The sequence below is a fragment of the Vulpes vulpes genome, chromosome 1 (assembly GCF_048418805.1).
Source record: "Vulpes vulpes isolate BD-2025 chromosome 1, VulVul3, whole genome shotgun sequence".
Classification (NCBI taxonomy): Eukaryota; Metazoa; Chordata; class Mammalia; order Carnivora; family Canidae; genus Vulpes; species Vulpes vulpes.
In genome coordinates this window covers 114,963,426-114,985,591 of record NC_132780.1, presented here as the reverse complement: position 1 = coordinate 114,985,591, position 22,166 = coordinate 114,963,426, and the positions used below count along the sequence as shown (strand labels likewise).

At 38.8% G+C, this 22,166-nt stretch overlaps 1 protein-coding gene across 1 annotated transcript in view; it reads right to left on the bottom strand.

Moving 5' to 3' along the window:
- The window catches only part of BOC (BOC cell adhesion associated, oncogene regulated), a 128,631-nt gene that overhangs the window by 91,812 nt on the left and 14,653 nt on the right, over nt 1–22,166 (bottom strand). The window contains exon 2 of the mRNA XM_072723218.1: nt 20,158–20,349. The gene's annotated coding sequence lies outside the window, so the exon portion shown is untranslated. The remainder of the gene's footprint in view (nt 1–20,157; nt 20,350–22,166) is intronic.

Here is a 22,166-nt window from a genome sequence, read left to right as displayed (position 1 = left end):
AGGCCTAGCTCATGTTTATGGATTCTCTGATGCCTTTCCTGATCCCTTTCAAGCAATCAACAGAATTAACTGAGTATCTACTAAGCATCAGGTTCAACGTGCAAAAAAGGAAATAGATATGAACTAAATTCAGTCTCTGTCCTCAAGATGCTCACTCAGAGTAACAGAGATCTCGTGTCTCTGTGTCCCAGAACCACAGCACTGGAAGAGATTTGAAGTGGCAGCCAGTCCAGATGGGGAGGCTCTTTATGGCATTGAGATGCACAGGCACCATAATAACTGTAGTTCATTGTGTGCCAAGCCAGCAGTGCTTTTCTTTCTAAAATGTCTATTACAAAAGGAATGCTAACGTGCTTTTCTAATACGTTTGATTTGGCTACAAGTTTTACAGAGGTAAAACTGAGGTTCTGGGCCTGGGTTCTGAGCAGGGTCTGGGGGCCTTGGAAGGGATCTGGGGATGGGTTCTCAGAAGTATTCCATTCTCAGATGTATTCCATTTCCTTCTCTACGTCTTAGAGAAAGCTTATGGCAGAACCAAGTATACAAGAACTCCAAGTGTGTGTTAGCATGGGGTGCACACAAAATAGGTCCTCACTAAATGTGCACCGAGTGAATGAATGAATCAGTGAGTGATCAATCTGCTTTATAATCTTCTAAAAATAATAAACCACCTCTGACAGCACTAGCCTGCAGCATGAGTCTCTGCTCTAATACTGAATATCCCTCACATTCTGGAACTTTGAGTTTACCGCCCCCCCCCTTCTTTTCAGTCCTTTGTTCTCTTTTCAGATCTTTAGCTTTAATTTGTCAAAACTGTATTTCCCTCTATTTTTGTGAATTAATTTTTTTCTTCCTAGGTCTGTCACTTGGTACTTTCAAAGTTTCTTCTCCTCTCACTTTATTTCCCTCCCCCTTCTCCCCACCTCCCTCCCTGTGTCCCACATCCTGAGTGTGAAGGCAGGCAGGATTAATCTAGCCAGGAACATGATGTCTGAAAGCCATGACAGATGCACTAAAGCGTTTAGCGGTGATAAAAGGCAGCTCTGATGGGCTCTGTCAGGAATCCCTCAGGAACATGGAGGGAAATATTTGCTAACCCCTCTCCTGGCTCCAGGCCACCAGGCCTCACAACAGGATCATACCTAGAAAAGTCGAGGGAGAAAAGTGGTGAAACAAGAAACAGTGGTGAAACAAGAAAGTCTCCTTCCCCTCTTGGCACCCCACTCAAGAGACTTTTAACCAGAACCCAAATTCTCCTTTCTTCATCTCAAAGGCCCTGGCTTAAAACTGTGAGTGGCCACAAACTTTGATTTAAACCTTGGGTAGCTGAAAGAATACTGTAAGGCATTGGGACAGAAGACCATATAACCTACTTCTGGCTTGCAAAAAGAAAAGCATGCCTGTGCATTTAACTTCTATTTCCCCTCCAAGTACATTCAAGTAATAATTTCTGAACTCTTATTATATACCAGTCACTCTGGTTGGTTACAGAGAAACAGGGCAAATAAGGCAGGTCTTTGCCTTCAGGAAGCTCAAAATGCCTTTGGTAACAGATGCTCTAAAAGAGGCTTAGCCAGTATTTTGGGAGAGTCCAGAGTTTGGAGAGTTGGGAGAAAGGCATGGGGAGAGAATAAAAAATAGATGAAATCTTCCAGAAAGTGGTATTACCTTAGGTAGTAACCTAGGGAGGTTAGCTTTGGTAAATCAAGGAAAAAGAAGAAAAAGACTTCCAGCTATAGAGATGGGAAGTAGGAACATTCTAGGAGGAAAAAGCAATCTGATAAGTGGCATAGAGATAGGACTGCTCAGGGAACAGATTAATAGGAAATTTCAATGCTAGCAAAATTTTAGGTTTTGTTTTGCAGTCAATAGAGACCACTAAAGAGCCTTTCCTTTTGAGCAGGAAAGTGACATAATTTATGTTTTATAGAAAATCAAGTTAGAATGACTTGTTAAGTAGTTACTGTAACACCCTAAGTGGGATAGAGCAAGAGTCAGAACTGGATAATAGAAATCGGAATTAAAAGAATAGGAAAATATGATATTAGTTTCTAACTAAATTGAGGCTTTAGGGAGTAATGATATTAAGACAGAAAACTTTGGTTCAGGATGGTTGACTGGTCATGCACATTTATGTCTTTACTCCTAAGAATATATTAAATGATACTGAAAAAATAATAAAGTTATTAATACCCTTTAACCAAGATGGAAAGTGGGGGCATTTGGGAACAGATTTCAAATATTTATGGAAGACTAAAAGCAGATAAAAGAGTAGTGACTGGTGAAGCAGTGTGGAAGAAGCAGACCTGAGAATATACACAGAGAAAAGTTGGTCTGTCTATAGAGCCCTGGAGAAACTCAAGAGCTGAAGAGGCCAAAGCCTAAGTATAGGGAGAAAAAGCAAGAGTCTAGAGACATGACAGTCAACTTTCAACATATCCCCACTAACTGTGTACAAAAGTGCCAGGCAGTCAGGCAACAACAAATGGAAGAAGGGATAAATCTACTCTAAAGAAACAGAACAAACTATTTGGGAAAAGCTAAGGGAACTATTATGGAAGTTGACACCTCTGGCATTTAGGGAATCTCAAAACATAATGGCCTGTTTACTCTCTCCTCACCACGGTGTGAACAGCCTCTTTTGATCTGTTCTACCTGCATACACAGAGCTCACAACCTGTCTGCCTGCTGCCTTATATGTAAGTGAGGAAATAAACATCTTAAAATATGAATAAGAAACATGGAGATAAACTAAAAGGAAAAGAGTAGAAGTAGGAAAAAAATACAGAGAATGAAAACAGAACTGTAACAAGAAGGTGCAAGTTTTGCTTTATTAATGCCATGGTTCTCAAATCATTCTAAGAATACAATAATTTGTAATAGCTTAAGTCAGACAAGAGTAGGATAGTATTTAAAAACACTTAAAACTATGGATACCTGAAATATCAATAATAATAATAATACATTTCTCTTCTGGGTTAGAAAGTAAAATATAGAGGAAATCTCATAGAAAGTAAAATTTAAAAGACAAACATATATAAGAGATGAGAAAAAAGACAAAACATCACTCCAGTTGTTCTAATATCTGATTAATAGAAAGATCAAATTAAGAAACAGGAAAAAGAAAAATTATAAAAGAAAAAATTTTACAGAACAGTAGGACATAAGTCCTCATATTTAAAAGTCCCATTAAGGGGTGCCTCAGGGGCTCAGTCAGTTAAGTGTCTGCCTTTAGCTCAGGTCATGATCCTAGGGTCCCAGGACAGAGCCCTGCATTAGGTTCTCTATTCAGTAAAGAGTCCACCCTCTCCCTCTCCTCCTGCCAGCTGCTCTACCTGCCTGTGCTTTCTGTCAAATAAATAAAATCTTAAAAAAAAAAGAAGTTTTAAAAGTCCCATTAAGTACCAAGCATAGTGAGTGAAAAAGATGCTTGCCTAGACATCTATTTGTGAACTTTTAGAACATCAAGGTGAAACAGAAGTTCCAAAAGCTTCCAAGGAATAGAAATTGAATACTTAGGGATGCCTGGGTAGCTCAGCAGTTGAGTATCTGCCTTCAGCTCAGGGTGTGATCCTGGGTCCAGGGATAAGAGTCCTACATCAGGCTCCCTATGAGGAGTCTGCTTCTCTCTCTGCCTATGTCTCTGCCTCTCTCTGTGTCTCTCATGAATAAATAAATAAAATCTTAAAAAAAAAGTTGAATATTTATAAAAAACTAGAATCAGACATGGGGTAGAAAACTTATTCAAAGAAATAACAGCTGAACGCTTCCTTAATATAGGGAAAGAAAGACACGTCTAGTTTAGGAAGCAGAGTCCCAAACAAGGTGAACCCAAAGAGGTCTACACCATAATTGACACATAACAATTAAAATGTCAAACATTAAAGATAAAGAATTTTAAAAGCAGCAAAAGATGAGCAAAAAGTTACATATAAGAGAAACAGCATAAGGTTATCAGCTGACTTTTCAGCAGAAACTGCAGGCCATAAGAGAGTGACATGCTATATTCAAAGTATAGAAAGGTAAAAACTTACAATCAAGACTACTCTACCTTAATAAAATCTTAAGAAAAAAAAAAGGAATACTCTACCTGGCAAGATTATCATTCCAAATAGACAGAGAAATAAAGAACTTCCCAGAATAACAACAACAAAAAATTAAAGGAGTTTACCACCACTAAACTGACCTTAGAAGAAATGTTAAAGCAACTTCTTTAAATGAAAAAGAAAAGGCCATAATCACACATAAGAAAATGATGAATAAAACATTGTAAAATATGACCATATATATATATATACACACACACACATATATATACACACACACATATATATAAAACATGAGATGAAAAGTAAAAGTGGAAATTCCTTTAGAATGTGCTTAAATTTAAGTGACCACCAACTTAATATAGACTACTATATACTTAAGATGTTATATAAAAACCTCGTGGTAACCACAAACCCAAAACCTATAATAGTTACACAAAAATAAGGAGAAAGGCAAATACAACACTACAGAAAGTCATTACAGAGAGAGCAAGAGAAGAAGAGAGGAACAGAGAATTAACTACAAGAACACCCAGAAAACAAAGTGGCAATAAGTACACACCTATCAATAATTATTTTAAATATAGTCCAAATGTGCCAACCAGGAGACACAGGGTGATGGAATGGATGAAAAAACAAGACCCATTTATATGCTGCCTACAAAAGCCTCACTTCAGACCTAAAGACATATAGACTGAAAGAGATGGAAAAAGAAGAGCTGGAAAAAGATATCCCATGTAAATGGAAGTGAATAAAAAAGAGCTGGGGAGGCAATACTTATATCAGACAAAATAGACAGGATACAACAATTATGAATCTCTACGTGCCCAACACTGGAGCAGCAAAATGCATAAAGGAAACATTAGCAGACATAAAGGAAGAAACTGACAGTAATATAATAATAGTAGGGAACTTCAATACCTCACTTACATCAATGGAGAGATCATCGAGGCAGAAAATCATTAAGGAAAAAGGTTGTTTTTTTTTTTAAGATTTTATTTATTCATGAGAGACAGAGAGAGAGAGAGAGACAGAGGCAGAGACCCAGAGACACAGGCAGAGGGAGAAGCAGGCTCCATGCAGGGAGCCCGATGTGGGACTTGATCCTGGGATTCTAAGATCATACCCTGCCTGGTGAAAGGTTGGCAGTAAACCACTGAGCCACCCAGGGACCCCAGAAACAGTGTTTTTGAATGACACATTGGACCAGATGGACTTAACAGATATATACAAAACACTCCATTCAAAAACAAAAGTATACACATTCTTTTCAAGTGCACATGGAACATACTCCAGGACAGACCACATGTTAGGCCACAAAACAAATCTCAATAAATTTAAGAAGACTAAAATCATATCATGAATATTTTATGACTACAACAATTTGAAACTAAAAATCAATCACAAGAAAAAGACTGGAAAAAACAAACATGGAGGCTAGCCAACATGTTACTGTACAATCAATAAGTAAGCAGAGAAATCATAGAAGAAACTTAAAATAAACAAACATGGAGACAAATGAAAATGAAAACACAATGGTCTAAAATCTTTGGGGTACAGTGAGAGGAGAGAGAAATATATAGCAATACAGGCATACCTCATGAAACAAAAAAATCTTGAATAAGTAATTTAACCTTACATCTAAAGGAACTAGAAAAATAAAAACAAACAAAGCCCAAGATGAGAAGAAGGTAGGAAATACCATAGATCAGAGCAGAAATAAGTGACATGGATACACACACCAAATAAATAAATAAATAAATAAATAAATAAATAAATAAATAAATAAAACAAACCAGGAGGTGGTTCTTTGAACTGATAAACAAAACTGATAAACCTTTATCCAACTCATTAAGAAAAAAGAGAAAGGAGACAGACAAATAAAATCAGAAATGAAAGAAAAGTTACTACTGCTACATCAGAAATACAAAGGTTTTTAAGAGAATACTATGAAAAATAATATACTAACAAACTGGACAACCTAAGAAAATAGATAAGTTCCTAGGAACACAATCTTCCAAAACTGAATCCAGAAGAAACAGAAAAGCTAAACAGACCAAGTACTGGTAATGAAATTGAATCAGTAAAAAAAAAATTACTGTCCAGCACCAGATGGATTCATGAGTGAATACTACCAAATGTTTAAAGAGTTAATAGCTATTCTCAAACTATTCCAAAAAATAGAAAAGGAAGGAAAACTTCCAAGTACATTCTATGAGGTCAGCATTATCCTAATACCAAAACCAGACAAAACACTACAGAACTACAGGGCAATAAAACTATAGGCCAATATTCCTGATGGAAACAAATGCAAAAATCCTCAACTAAAAATCAGCAACCCACATTCAACAATATGTTGAAAGATCATTCATGATTAAGTGAAATTTATTCCAGGGATGCAAGGATGGTTCAATACTTGCAAATCAACTAATGTTATACACCACATTAACAAAACAAAGTATAAAAATCATATGATCATCTCAATAGATGCAGAAAATGCATCTGACTAAATTCAATATCTATTCATGATAAAAAAAAAACCTCAACAAAGTGGATTTAGAGGGAACATATACCAAAATAATAAAACCTGCATATGAAAAAGCAATAGCTAATGTCATAATTAATGGTGAAAAACTGAGAGCTTTTCCTCTAAGGTCAGGAACAAGATAGGGATGTTCACTCAGTATTTTTATTCAATAAGGCACTAGAAGTCTTAACCCCAGCCACCAGCCAAGAAAAAGAAATAAAAGGATGAAGTTAAACTGTCTCTCTCAGCAGAAGACACAATACCATACCTAGAAAACCCTAAAGACTCCATCAAAAAACTATTAGAAGTAATAAATGAATTCAGTTAAGTTGCAGGATTCAAACTTAATACCCAGAAATAGGCTGCTTCTCTATAAACTAAAAACAAAGTAGCAGAAAGAGAAATTAAGAACATAATATTATTTACAAATTGCATAAGAAAGAATAAAATACCAAGGAAGAGACTTAACTAGGGATATGAAAGACCTATATTCTGAAAACTAGAAAACACTAATGAAAAAAAACTGAAGATGATACAAATAAATGGAAAGATATCCCATGCTGACAGAAGAATTTATATCGTTAAAATGTCTTTACTCCTCAAAGCAGTCTATATATTTAATGCAATTCATATCAAAATACCAACAGCATTTTTTCACAGAACTAGAAAAAATACTACTACAATTTGTATGGAATCACAAAAGACTCTGAATAGCCAAGGGAATCTTGAGAGAGAAGAACAAAGCTGGAAGAATCACAATTTCAGATTTCAGAATATTCAACAAAGCTGTAGTACTCAAAACAGTATGATACTGGTACAAAAAATAGACATATAGATCAAATGAACAGAAGAGAGGCCCCAGAAATAAACCCTCACTTACATGGTCAAGTATTCTATGACAAAGGAGGCAAGAACACACAATGAGGATAAAACAGTCTCTTCAACAAATAGTGCTAAGAAAACCAGACAGCTACATGCAGAAGAATGAAATTGACCACACCATACACAAAAATAAACTCAAAATGGATCAGAGACCTAAATGTTATACCTGAAACCATAACACTCTTAGAAGAAAAACTGGAGGCAATTTCTTTGACATTGGCTTTTTTTTCTAGATATGTTTCCTAAAGCAAGAAAAACAAAAGCAAAAATAAACTATTGGGACTAGTCCAAAATAAAAAGCTTTTGCACAGTGAAGGAAACCATCAACAAAACAGAGAGGCCATCTACTGAATGGGAGAAGTTATCTGCAAATTATACATCTGATAATGTGTTAATATCCAAAATATATAAGGAACTTATACAACTCAATACCAAAAAACCCAAATATGATTAAAATAGCCAGAGGACCTGAATAGACATTTTTCCAAAGACATATAAATGGCCAATAGACATGTGAAAAGATGCTCAACATCTTTGTTGAGCTCAACATCATCAGGGAAGTGCAAATCAAAACCACAATTAGGTATCATCATACACTTGTCAGAATGGCTAGAATCAGAAAGGCAAGAAATAACAAGTGTTGGTGGGGAGATGGAGACAAAGGAACCCTCATGCACTGTTGGTAGGAATGCAAATGGGTGCAGTCACTGTGGGAAACAGTATGGAGGTTCCTCAAAAAAATTCAGAATAGAACAACCATTTGATCCAGTAATTCCACTACTGGGTATTTACCCAAAGAAAACAAAAACACTAATTTGAAAAGATATACATACACACCCCTATGTTTATTGTAGCATTATTTATAACAGCTTATAGAAGCAACCCAAGTGCCCATCCATAGATGAATAAAGAGATGGTATATTTACACAATGGAATATTACTCAGACATTAAAAAGAGTAAGATCTTGCCATTTCCAACAACATGGATAGAGCTAGGGAATATTATGCTAAGTGAAATAAGTCAAAGACAAATACCATATGATTTCACTTACATGTGGAATCTAAAAAACAAAACAGACAAATCATAAACCAACAAAAAGCAGAGTCAGAGTTAGACCTATAAATACAGGGAACAAAAAGATGGCTGCCAGAGGAGGTGAGGGGATGGGCAAAGTTGGTGAAGGGGATTGGGAGAAACAGGCTTCCAGTTATGGAGTGACTAAGTCACAGAGATGAAAGGTCCAGCATAAGGAATATAGCCAGCAGTGTCATAATAGTGTTGTATGGTGACAGATCATAGCTATACTTTTGGTGAGAGTAATAACATATAAAATTGTTGAATCATGTACATCTGAAACTAATGTAACATTGTGTCAACGATACAAAAAAATGAGCATCAGATTAGAATCAGCATCAGATCTTTTTTTTTAGCATCAGATCTCTTAACAGAAATCGTCCAACATACAATATACAGCAATGCCTTCAGATTATGAGAAAGATTGTTTTTAACTTGTTCTACACCTTACCAGACTACCAATTAAGTATGAAGGTTGAATAGAGACATTTTCTGATCCAAAAAACCAAAAAGTTTAACTCCTGTATACTTTTTCATACAATGTTATTTGAGGAGAGAGAAAGGAATATATGGTACTCAGAAAACAATGGATCCAAACTACATCAGTGAAGTCCCAGTACAACAGCTATGTAGTAGATTTAAAAAGCAGCCAGCCTAAATTAGAGCAGGAGGACATATCTAGAAGAAATACCTTCCAAGAAAAAAAAAGTGGGTGGTATCAGAAGTAATGCTAAAATGAAGAGGTTTTGCTAAATGCAACTTTAACAGAGGCAAATAAAAAAGAGGGAAATCCCCCAACAAAGGCATTTAGAAACTCCAGAGAAAAATCAAACAACTAAAAAAGTAAGGCAATTTAATCATTGTGAGGCACTTAGGACTGCAGTTAATAATTATTACATAGCCATAATACTGTTAATATAGCTTATTGATTTAAAATCTTTAGGGTCAGTCCTCATATAAAGGATGGAAGACAATGTTGGCTGAAGATAGAATATAAACATTACCAACTTTGACAATGTAAAAGTAAAAGGACAGAGGACAGGAGCTGGGAGATGGAGAAAGGTAAGGGTACCAATATCCTATTTTCAAAGCAGGGAGTCAAAAACTAGTTTGCAGGTGACAGAACTACTGACAGGTATTATTTACAATGGAAATAAGCAGAAGTGGCACATCCTAGTTATTAGCCTGTCATCCAGGAGAGGAGGTTGGGGGAGCTCCTTACGGGGTGTGCATTCCAGGGAACAGATCTCTGCAGCATCTTCCAGCACAGGGAAATGCTATCTCTAAGAAGTGATCTACCTATGCAAACTCTGAAGGCCTAGGGGAGTAGAGGCTGTAGAATCAAATCTTCAGGGACATCAGTCTTGATGATCCCATATTATGTTTCAGGGTCCTAATATTTTCCTGATTTTAGCGTAGCAGACCTGTCTTGGCTGAGCACTCTAACATTGCTGGAGCTCTGCAATTTTAACTATGAGAGTTGGTTTTTGTTCCTCCTACTCTTAGCTGTACCTTTGTAAGCTACCAAAGAGGCCTTATGGCTTTCACATTGTCCTTTTCTGCTTACTAATGACCCCATTTCTCATTAGCCCTCTGCAGGCAGTCAACACATCTTTGCAGTAACTGGAGACCCACTGTCTTTGTAGACACTTTGAAACCTCAAGGTTTTTCAAATACTTGATCCACCCCACCTGCCATGTCATCTCTCTACATGGAGATATTTTTACCTTTTGTGAAATCTTCAGTGCCTGAACCACCACTGTGTGATCATCCATGCCACACACATCCCTTATGATGGTGTCCTCTTGCCCACTGGTCATTGAAGGAGTAAGCCTCAGAATGCTATTTACTACACCTCTTCTTGCATCACTTCTAGTATCCCTATGTTAGTTTAGGTCCTTTGAGGAACAATGCCAAGATAGGATAAAAAGTGCAAGAGATTTATTATGGAACATCTGTGAAGGAAAATGTGGAGGGAGACAGAGGAGGCTGACAGATATGGCACAGGTCTGGGAAGGAAAAAAGGTTGGGCAAAAAAAATCTTAGATGATGGGCAATCTAAAGAAGTTTCAGCAAAGCTGATGGCCAGTTTTTGGATGAAAGCTGCCTTTCTGAGGAATGCCACTTCTCCCACGAATGGGCCTGGCTTCATATCCCTGGTATGCTTACACTGCAGCCTCTGTATATGGGTATGGATTTCACAGCATGGCAGCTGGGACCCTTAGTCAATAACTCAGACATCTGAAACATGTTTTCATGAAATTCAGAGATGGTTCTTCTTGTGGGTTTTTTTTTTTTAACCACGTGTACATTTTACTTTAAAAAAGAAGATAAAGCTGATACGAGCATATTGTCGTAGCAATGGAAATAACTAACAAGAAAATATTCAGTAGTTCTTTCCGTGGAGCAAGGCTACATTTTAGAAGGGTGGGGGAAGAGACTGGTACTTTTTATCAGTGTCTCTTTAGTACTATTTGTTTTTTCACCCACACACCTTCTTTACTTTCATTTTCTTTATTATTAAGAAACTGAAAGAATAGAAAGAGAAGTCAGGAAAAAAGAACTGGGGAGATAAGTTTTCTTCTGAAAATAAATTAATATTATTCATTAAACACCTTATTATCACTAATCCTTGGGACATTTCTAACAGGTAGAAAATATTTTCCCCATTTTACAGATAATGACACCAAGATTGAGGATCAAGGATTTTGCTAAAGACCACATAGCTAATAAGTGGCATCAGGATTTGAACCCAGGTCGTGCTCTTTCTACAATAGTGGCATCAGGATTTGAACCTAGGTTCGTGCTCTTTCTACAATAGGGGCAAGGCGGTTGATGGATGGAGGCCATGTGGGGGTGAGCCATAGTCTGATCATTGGCTCATAAGGCCAGCCTAAACAATGCCTTGGCCCAACAGGGTTCTCAGGGAGCAGAGGGGCCAGTGTTAGTCATTGTTTAATTATACTATACATATTTAGCCTTTTAAATCTTTTCTGAGAAATCATTTCATTCTAACCCCTTAATCATCCTTGATTATTATCCTATAATAAAACAGTGGGGAGGAAGATGCCTGTGGCTCAGAGTCTGGGCCTCTCTAGAGCAGGACTGGAAGCTGGATGAAGTCAGCAGCCTGTTTTCTTCAGAGGTGGACAGAGCACACACATACTATCTGCTCCGTGCAGACACCCTGAGCAGGGACCAGCCCAGAAGGCAGCCAGCGACTCCCTCTGTTTATCCTACAGTCTGAAAGAGAGAGACTCTTTGCAGACAAGTATAATCTTTCTTGATAAACATATTAGTTTTCTGTCTCAGCTCGGTGGAGACTCAGATCCCTAGGTCTGTGATACAAACTCTAATAATATTTTCTTTTTCTATGGTGACTTCTCCTGGATTGGCTTAGACAGTAGAGGAGAAAGTCAGAGGGGGGCAGTGTCCAAAAAACAGCAGACTTTGGCCTCAGGATAAGTGAAATCACAATGTGATATTCTACTGCCATCAATGGGCAGGTGACTGCCAAGAAAGCCAGCCTTATGTCTGAAGAAGTTTTGCAAAGGGAGAGTGAGGGACCGAGGAGCAGAGTCTGGAGTCAGTAAGTGTCCTGGGTGAGTTGACAGGTGTTTGACTGATACCACCTCATTTAGCACGACTAACTGCTGCTGACCCCAGCACCTCTGAGCCAGGGGCTGGTAGTAATAGTAACCACTTTGCAGGACTAAATGATAAAAGGCAAATTAAGTATTTAGCCAGTACCCGGCAAGCACTCACTGTATGTTAACAGTTTCTGTTAAGAAACCTTCTAGTGGGGATCCCTGGGTGGCGCAATGGTTTACCACCTGCCTTTGGCCCAGGGCGAGATCCTGGAGACCCGGAATCGAATCCCACATCGGACTCCCGGTGCATGGAGCCTGCTTCTCCCTCTGCCTCTTTCTCTCTCTATCATAAATAAACAAAAATTAAAAAAAAAAAAAAAGAAACCTTCTAGTGTACCATCTTATTCTCAGAGGCTGAACTTATGTTGATGGGACTTTTGAAATAGATGTTTTGAATTTGTATGCAATTAGATCTACTAATTTTTTCCTTTCTGCTTTCTTTCTTGACTTTTTTGCTTTTCCTCTTCTATGATATAAATATACACTATATTTTCTTAAGAGTTTTTTTTTTAGTTTCCCTTTATTGTTTATGTTTGCATCTTTAATCCACATGGAATGCATTTCAGAATATGGTATGAGGTAAGGAGGTAATTTTTTTTTTCCAAATAAACAATTTTCCCAAAGCCATGTATTGAGATACCACTTTTATCTTATACTGATTTATTTACACATATATTTCAGTTTACTTTTTTTAAAGATTTTATTTATTTGAGAGTGCAAGAGAGCACAAGTGGTGGGGAGGAAGGGCAAAGAGAGAGGGAGAAACAGGCTCCCAACTGAGCATGGAGCCCTACCTGGGGCTCAAACCCAGGACCCTGGGATTATGACCTGAACCAAAGGCAGATGTTTAACCAACTGAGCCACTCATGCACCTTGAGTTTACACACCTTGAAGCAACTTCTATTCTAATATTCCTTAGTAATTTAAAGTTAATAAGAGAAGATTTCTATTTAATAGTTAACCTTTTAAAATCCTGCTCAAATTATCACTGCCTCTGGAATGGACTCCATATACTGCTGATGAAAGAGTAGTATAGGTCAACTTTCTGGAGAGAAATTTGGTTTTGAAATGTTTATCCAAAAAAAAAAAAAAAGAAATGTTTATCCACCAAATAGTTATTACACTCCTGGCAACCTTTCCTAAGGAAAAGTAAAAAGTTCAGGCAAATATTTATGTATATATGTATATTTATGTATTTACGTATAAAGCTGCCTATGTTGCCATTATTTGTAAAAGCAAAAAGCTGGAAACATTGTTTTTTGAAGAGTATAATTATGCATATTATATTATTTATTGAATGGAATTAAATCATTAAAACTATATTTTTGAAAAAACACAGAAAATGCATTTTTATATTAAGTAAAAATACAGTAAACAAAATTTTACATATAATGTTACCTCATTATGTTTTGGAAAACAAACTTTAATCACACTGGTCTTTAACTTCCTTGAACAAACTCTTTTCAGCCTCAGGAACTTGGCACATTCTGGTTTCTCTCCTGGAAAGTATTTCCACCTGATCTTTCTAAAGCCAGCTCTTTTTTATATTTTAGATCTTTGCTTAAATGTATCATTTCAGAGAATCTTTCTCTAACTAGCATATCAAAAGGAGATCCAGATGCCCTCCCTAACTAGTCTCCATGTTTAAGCATCTAATTATACTTTCCACGAGTGAGTTGTCTTTTCATTTAGAAAGTTTACACCCTAACATCTCAGACTATATTTTTCTATTTTGTCTGCAAAGTGCCCATTCATGTGATCTGAACACAATGAATATGCACTGTATATTGCCCAATCCACTCTTCTATTTCCTAAAGATTTAAATTTGTGCCCTTAAAATAATCCACACACAAAAGAATAAAACCGGACCCTTATTTTACACCACTTACACAAATTAACTTGAAATGGATCAAAGATGTAAATGTAATACCTGAGACCATAAAACTCCTAGAACAGAGAGAAAAAGCTCCTTGACATTGGTCTTGGCAATCATTTTTTGGATATGACACCAAAAGCACAAGTACCCAAAACAAAAATAAACAAGTGGGACTACATCAAACTGAAGAGCTTCTTTCTACACAGGACAGAAAACTATCAACAAAATGAAAAGGCAACCTAACAGAGTGGGAGAAAATATTTCTAAATTGTATATAAGGGATTAATATTCAAAGTATATAAGGAAGCCATACAATTCCATAGCTAAAATACCCAAAAAACCAAAAACCACACAAAAAGTCTGATTTTTAAAATTGGCAAAGAATCTGAAAAATTTTCCAAAGGAGATATACAAATAGCTAATAGGTACATGGAAAGATCCTCAACATCACTAATTATCAAATCATGCAAGTCAAAGCCACAGTGAGATATCACCCCACACCTGTCGGAATGGCTATTATCAAAAAGACAAGAGATAACAAGCATCGGTGAAAAGATGGAGAAAAGGGAACCCTCGAGCACTGTTGGTGGAAATATAAATTGGTGCAGTCACTCAGAAAAACAGTACAGAAGTTCCTTTAAAAATTAAAAATAGAACTACTGAATAATCCTACTTCTGGGTATATATCTGAAGGAAATGGAAAAAGAAGAAAAGAAAGAGAAGAAAGAAAAGAAAAGAAAAGAAAAGAAAAGAAAAGAAAAGAAAAGAAAAGAAAAGAAAAGAAAAAAGGAGGGTGCCTGGGTGGCTCAGTTGGTCGATCAAGTGACTGCCTTGGGCTCAGGTCATGATCTCAGGGTTCTGGGATCTAGCTCCACTGCAGGCTTCCCTGATGAACAGGGAGTCTGCTTCTCCCTCTGCCCCTCCCCCCTGTTCATGCTTGCTTACTCTCAAATAAATACTTTTTAAAAATGAAGGGTATGAAATTATCTTTTTTTTTTTTAATTAATTTTTATTGGTGTTCAATTTACCAACATACAGAAAAACACCCAGTGCTCATCCCGTCAAGTGTCCACCTCAGTGCCCGTCACCCATTCCCCTCCAACACCCGCCCTCCTCCCCTTCCACCACCCCTAGTTCGTTTCCCCGAGTTAGGAGTCTTTATGTTCTGTCTCCCTTCCTGATATTTCCCAACATTTCTTCTCCCTTCCTTTATATTCCCTTTCACTATTATTTATATTCCCCAAATGAATGAGAACATACACTGCTTGTCCTTCTCCGATTGACTTATTTCACTCAGCATAATACCCTCCAGTTCCATCCACGTTGAAGCAAATGGTGGGTATTTGTCGTTTCTAATCGCTGAGTAATATTCCATTGTATACATAAACCACATCTTCTTTATCCATTCATCTTTCGATGGACACCGAGGCTCCTTCCACAGTTTGGCTATTGTGGCCATTGCATTATCTTTAAAAGATATTTGCACGCTTGTGTTCACAGCAGCATTATTCACAATAGCCAAGACACAGAAACACCCTGTATCTGTCTAGAGACGGATGGGGTAAATGTGATAAACGCATATACACACTGGAATATTATTATTCAACCATAAAAAGAAGGGAATCCTGCCATTTAAGACAATGAGGATGATGAATCTTAAAGGCATTATTATGCTGAAATAAGTCAGAGAGAGAAAGACAAATCATGTATAATTTCATTTACATGGGAATATAAAGAAACTGAACTCATAGGAACTGAGAGTGGATTGGTTGCCTAGGCATAGGGGTGGGGGTAATGAAGGAGGAATGTGTGAAGATGGTCAAAGGGTCCAAACTGCAAGTCAGAAGATGAGTAAGTCCTGGGGATCTAACATACAGCATGGTGACTACCGTTAACAGTGCTGTATTGTATACTTGAAAGCTTCTAAGACAGTAAATCTTGAAAGTTCTCACAGAACACACAAGCAACCCAAAAATGTCACTATGTGAGGTGATGAATCTCTTAACTAACTTTATTTTGGTAATCCTTTCACAATATATACATGTATCAAACTACTATACTGTACATTTTAAACTTACACAATGTTATATGTCAATTATATCTCAATAAAACTGGGGAGGGGGGAAATAGCATCTCAGTGTGTAGTCACCGCTGCAGGGTGAACTGTGCACAGAAATAAGTTGCTGGTGATCAAACTTAAGGCAGATGTAAACATAAAACAGTGAGATATTTCTAGAGGGTATGTGTCAATAGCCAGGGCCCCCTCTACCACCTGTATTCCCTTAAATTCATGTCAGAAAGAGGATGAGTGTCTGGAGAGAGTGAAGTCAAGCTGCGAATCAGAGCCAGATGCCACTTCTCTTCTAGGTAGATGGGCCCTGAGGTAATTGGACCCAGGTGCCTTGGGGGGGGCAGAGCTTTCAGGGTGTAACCAAGCCTACTTAACTAATGATTATAAACAGCCTGTGTCCTTCACTCGTCAGAGTTCTCTGGGCCTCTAATCTGACAAGACTCTGCAGTCAAACCAATTCCTCCTATCCCCCTGCTGTTCCCACACCCCAGTTCCCATTGCTTTTGTCCTTCTGCTGCTGAAGGGGTACTGCTTCAATTCCTCTTTCCAGCCCCAGAGTGAATCCGGTGAATCTCTAGCCCATGACATCCAGTATCAAGGATTCCCAAAGTGCAGCTCCAACTAGGCAAAGACGCAGAATCCAGGCCCTCTGCACAGGTGGGGTTTCCCCACAGTGGTCCTGGGTCTAACACAAAATCATGGCAATTACCCACCTGGCAAACTTCACAGTGACTGCCAAGCTCCCAGCACAATTCCTGGCCTACCGTAGTTCATAAAAATCACACCAAAGACTTATCACAACCAATGTTTGACGTTCACAAGTACTTGCAGTTTTTACAATTGTGGCCAACCTTTAGAATCTATGAAATGTGAATTTCATTTTCTAGAGGCCCAAGTTTGAATTTGTGTGGCTAATCCATGGGGTCTAATAATTGAACTAAGGCAACTGCTCAGCATCCAGATTTCAAAGCAACTTTGTGTATTTTCTTATATCACACGGGCAGTAATATGAACTCTCCATGACATTTTCAGTAATAGCCTCATTTGTGGGGGAAATTGTGCTTTAGACATACACGAAAGTAGAGATCTAGGAGGAGATCGTTTTGATTTTTACAACTCCAATTATGGTCCTTATTTTCTAACTCTTCCCCTAGGTTCTAAGATAAACCAAGATAAATTCCATGTCCTTAGACAAGGTTAACTTGGTGTCTTCGGGCTGTCAGAAGTCAGTAAAGGAGCTTGGAAGAGTGTCCATTTCACAGATCTTAGCCACAGAGGTGGGCAAGCCTGTGACATGCCTTCAAACTGTGTCCACAGGGTCACCATCCCTACCCCAAAGCAAAGGAAGCTCCTGTTGCAGGCTGCTCAGGGGTTGGCTATTGGCAACCTGGGGTTGGCCTCTAAGGACCCTGCCCTCCTCACGTGGGGCTGATTAACACAGGGCCTCCTCCCCTGTGGAGAGTTAATTAGAAATGTTACACTTCAAGAGGAAAAACAAGAGTAATGGAAAAGGCATCTGTGTGTGACCAAACCTTAACTGAAAACAGGCTTTCTCTTCTCTCAGTCTGGGAAAGCAAGGAGCTGCAGCCAGGGAGAGAACAAGCAGAGATGCTCATCTGGGGATGGAATGACATGAGTGAGTGTGTGTGTATGGCATGGTGGGGAGCGGGGGGGAGGGGGGGTACGCATGTGAAGGGAGGAGCTGGGGGGGGCAGCGAAAGGAAAGGTTGGTATGAAGAACGTGGAATGAAGCAAGGCTGTGGTAGGCAAGTAGAAGAGGGGGAATAACCTTTCTACCTTCTTTTGGGGTCAGGCTATGGTGAGGAGGGGAGTGATGGAGGTAGGATAAATCCGAGTTGTATCTGGTGGCCTCCCAGAAAACTGGGCTTTTGATTAATTAATTAATGCATTCCTATCCAGATAAGCCCACTCCTTCCCAGGCCCCCTTCTCATTGCTTCTCTTGGCTGCCCTTCTATTAGCCACAATGATCTTATTTTTATAATCTTTTTTTTTTTTTCCTCAAACCAAACTTACCAGGACTTTAAGTCCAAATGTTAGAAATAGAGACTCCTGGCTTGTATGTCTCAGTCTATTGTTTTCAAATACATTATTTCCATAAACTTTTACTGAGCCCATTCTGGACCAGAAATGGTACCAGGCACTGGAAATATAGTCATCGTCCTATATACTAATGAAGGACAGATAAATGAGCAATTGCAATACGAGGGGATAGAAAGATTTATGAAATCTCAGAAGGGCACCTGGCTCAGTTTTAACAGATGACATCTGAACTGAGTCTTGGATAGTGAGTAGGAACTGCAGGCAGGGAAGATTCAATTCAAATCCCAGCACTTCCTCCCAGTTAGGGGAGCCTCAGTTTGGTTATCAATGTAATGTCTCTAGTCACACCTACCTCACTGGTGGTCATGAAGATTATATAACATAAACTGAAAAGTGCATAGCCCAGACTTCTGGTTTCCCAGTCTCAGTGATCTTCACTTACATTCTATTCTCTGTCAGCCCCACCCCGGTGACCACACTGCAAACTGCTCAGCACTCAGCTGCTGTCTTTAAGATCCCAAACCAGGAACGCCGCTGTGCCTCACGCTCTCACTTCCCATTCTCTCCCATTCATGCCAGTGCTAAACTGGCTCTTTCCCCCTTTGGGAAATTCAGTCCCTTTATCTTCCCCTCCCTTTCAGTTCATCTGCCCCCATGACTTTGTCTTCCTCCCCACGAGGTCCCCACATTAGCCAGGAAGTGATTCTCTTTGGTCTCATCCATCCTATTGCCTTTTGGCTTACACTATGTATATCCCCAACCCTTGCTCAACTGCACGGTCCTCCTATTTCTGCTCCTGGCATTTGAGCATACTGGAGAAAATCCAGACTGTGTAGTTCCATTACACTTGAATGTTTCCTTATCTCCACTGGGCCCTTGCTCTTCTTAGTTCTCTATTTATTTCTATTGAAATAAGTCAGTGTATGTAAAGGGCCTAGCACTTAGGCTGAAACAGGAGCTCCATATGTTTACTTCTCTTTCCTCTTCCCCCAATTCCTTATCATATTACCAATGGTGCCTAGTCTGAACCTCTTCCATTCTTCTTACATCTCTGATTTCCTTCAGCCCTAAACCTTTGGCCATCTCACATAAGCTTGTTCCACTTTCCTAATTCCCAGCTTGTGTTTAATAATTCAGAGCACGTGGCCTCAATCTGCTGCCTGGTCTAGTCATATTGCTAAGTCTTGGTTTCCTTTTCTGTAAAATGGAAATTATAATAGAGATGATAAAAAGTATCCATGCCATAGAACTGTTCCAAGGATTAGACAAGATAGACAGTATGTGTTAAGTGCTTAGGAAAGGATCTTTTAATGCTGCACTCAAAAAATGTTAGTTGCCATGATGGTGGTAATTTCTGATGCATTTTAAAGCTTTTTTTTAAAAAAAAAACCTTCCCTCTCTCAGAGAAATAGAGCTGGTAAGAACAAATCTGCACTTTAGATTCTATTCTCTCCCAATCCTTAAAAGGATGAATGAACCTCTTACTGCTTCAATCTCTTCCTTTCCATTGGCTTCTACTTCTGAATCTGTAAACATGTCAAGTCTTTCCCATCCTTAAAAAATAAAAAATCACGTCTCAGCTCTATTATCTTCTCTAACTTTTTTTTTTTTTTTTAAATATTTTTTATTTATTTATTTATTCATGAGAGACACACACAGGGAGAGAGGGGCAGAAACACAGGCAGAGGGAGAAGCAGGCTCCATGCAGGGAGCCCGACGTGGGACTCGATCCCAGGACCCAGGATCACATCCTGGGCTGAAGGCAGGCGCCAAACCGCTGAGCCACCCAGGCTTCCCTCTTCTCTAACTTTCTACACCTACTTCGCAACTGTCAAACTTGTCCAAATGATATTTATAATTACAGTATTTTTCTCTACCCTCCACACTTACCTGTAAATCTCTTGAAATCTGGCATCCACCCTCAGCAGCCAACAAAACCACAAATAGCTTTCTTAAAAGATCACTGACCTTTTTTTTACCTTTATCCTTCTCATCTCTGCAGCATTCTTTGATGTTGGTTACCCAGTCTTTAAGGAACTCTTCTCTTTTGGAGTACTTGGGCCTCTTCTTTTCTGGTAGTGCTCCCCGCCACCGCCGGCACCCGTTGCTCCTGACACCCGTTTCTATTTCCTTATCTGGCTCCTTTTCCTCCTATGAATACTTGAGTGTACATGTTTTTATGAATCAGACTATAATAATCCTCTTTTTTTTCTTGCTTTATACTATCTCCCTGGACAAAGTCAACTGCTTCTATGACTAATAGTTGCCCTAATGATACCTCTCCAATCTTCATCTCATTAACACAACTACTTTGAAAAATACTTTGGCATTATCTTGAAGAATTGAACATATGTATGCTATATGACCCAGCAATTCCACTCCTCAGTATAAGCCCAAGAGTAATTCTACACCTATGCACCAGGAGACACATGAGAAAAGGCTCATAGCTCACTGTTCAGAATAGCAAAAAAAACTGGAAACATTTATATGCCCAATGACACTAGGTAATACAAAGTGAATTTTTGCACAATGAAATGTTATATAGTGGTGAAACTTAATGATGCTCAGCTACACATAACATGTATGAATCTCAGTGACATAAGATTAAGTGACAAAAGCAAGTTCCAAAAGACACTATAGTATTAATTCTTTATAAAGTTCAAAAACAAGCAAAGTCAATTTATTTTTTATGCAAGAATATATATGCAATAAAATAGAAAACAAGGCAAAGGAATTCTAGACAAGGATTCACGATCATGGTTTCCTCTGAGGTGAAAAAAATGGGATATGGATGCACACCTGAGTAGGTGTGGGTTACTGGTAATGATTAGATGGGCTAGAAGTTCATAGTGTTCATTATATTGCTAAAGGTAAAATATACGAAATAAAGTAGGGTTGTGCAAGATCAATGATGAAAAAAATCTAGTTTTTTAAAAAGTTTTATTTATTAATGAGAGACACAGAGAGAGAGAGTGTGGCAGAGACACAGGCAGAGGGAGAACCAGGCTCCATGCCGGGAGCCCGACGTGGGACTCGATCCTAGGTCTCCAGGATCAGGCCCCGGGCTGAAGGCGGCGCTAAACCAGTGAGCTACCTGGGCTGCCCAAAAAGAATCTAGTTCTAACCTCTCTCCTAAACTCCCATTTCATTTTTTCGTCCTTCCTACTTGGCATTTTCATTTGATTATTTCAGTAGCTCTTGAAACTCAAAATGTGAAAAACTGACTTCACATTCATCTTTAAATTTGCTGTCTCCTTAATCTCAAATTTTTATAAATGACCTTCACCTCCTCTGAGGTAGTCTGGCCTATGCCTAGACTTCTAAAAGGCTCTTTGTTTCCTCTCATTCAGCTACTTGCCAAGTCTTACTTTATCCCCCTGTAACATGCATCTAAAAAGAGGCAGAGCCAGATTTTGACCCATATTGTCTGTCACCACAGCCTATACTTTGAACTACCTATGTAGAGATGAAACTGGATGAAAGTGACCCCTGGGCAATGACCTCTGGCACTGGCACCTGACAGTTTATATGCCCTTGCCATCAAGGAAGCTGAGGCACCAACCTGTTCTTTTCATAGCCTCTACCTTCTGTTGAGCTCTTGCCTCTCCAAATCCAGGCTGCTGAGGACTCGGACCCACCCCCCCTGAAATCTTGCCCAGTGTTCTGGCTTTGACAAAATTTGCCAGGCCTGCTGGACAGCTCTTAAGGCCACCCTGTAGGGAGGAGGGCCACACTAGGCTCAGTGTTGGTAGGAATAAACAGCTCTTGTGAGCAGCTGGGATCAAGGTGGACCCAGCCAGATGGAATCTCTGGCTTTTTCTTTTCTTGGGCCCTGCCGAGCAGCAATCTCCATGAGTGATCATAATGTACAGCCTCAGTGGGTTCTTACAGAAGCAATGGGGAGGATAGGCTGGGGCCCGGAGAGAGGAAGGGGTTCACAAGCAGTGTCAACAGCCATTTCTCTGCCTAATAAGAAG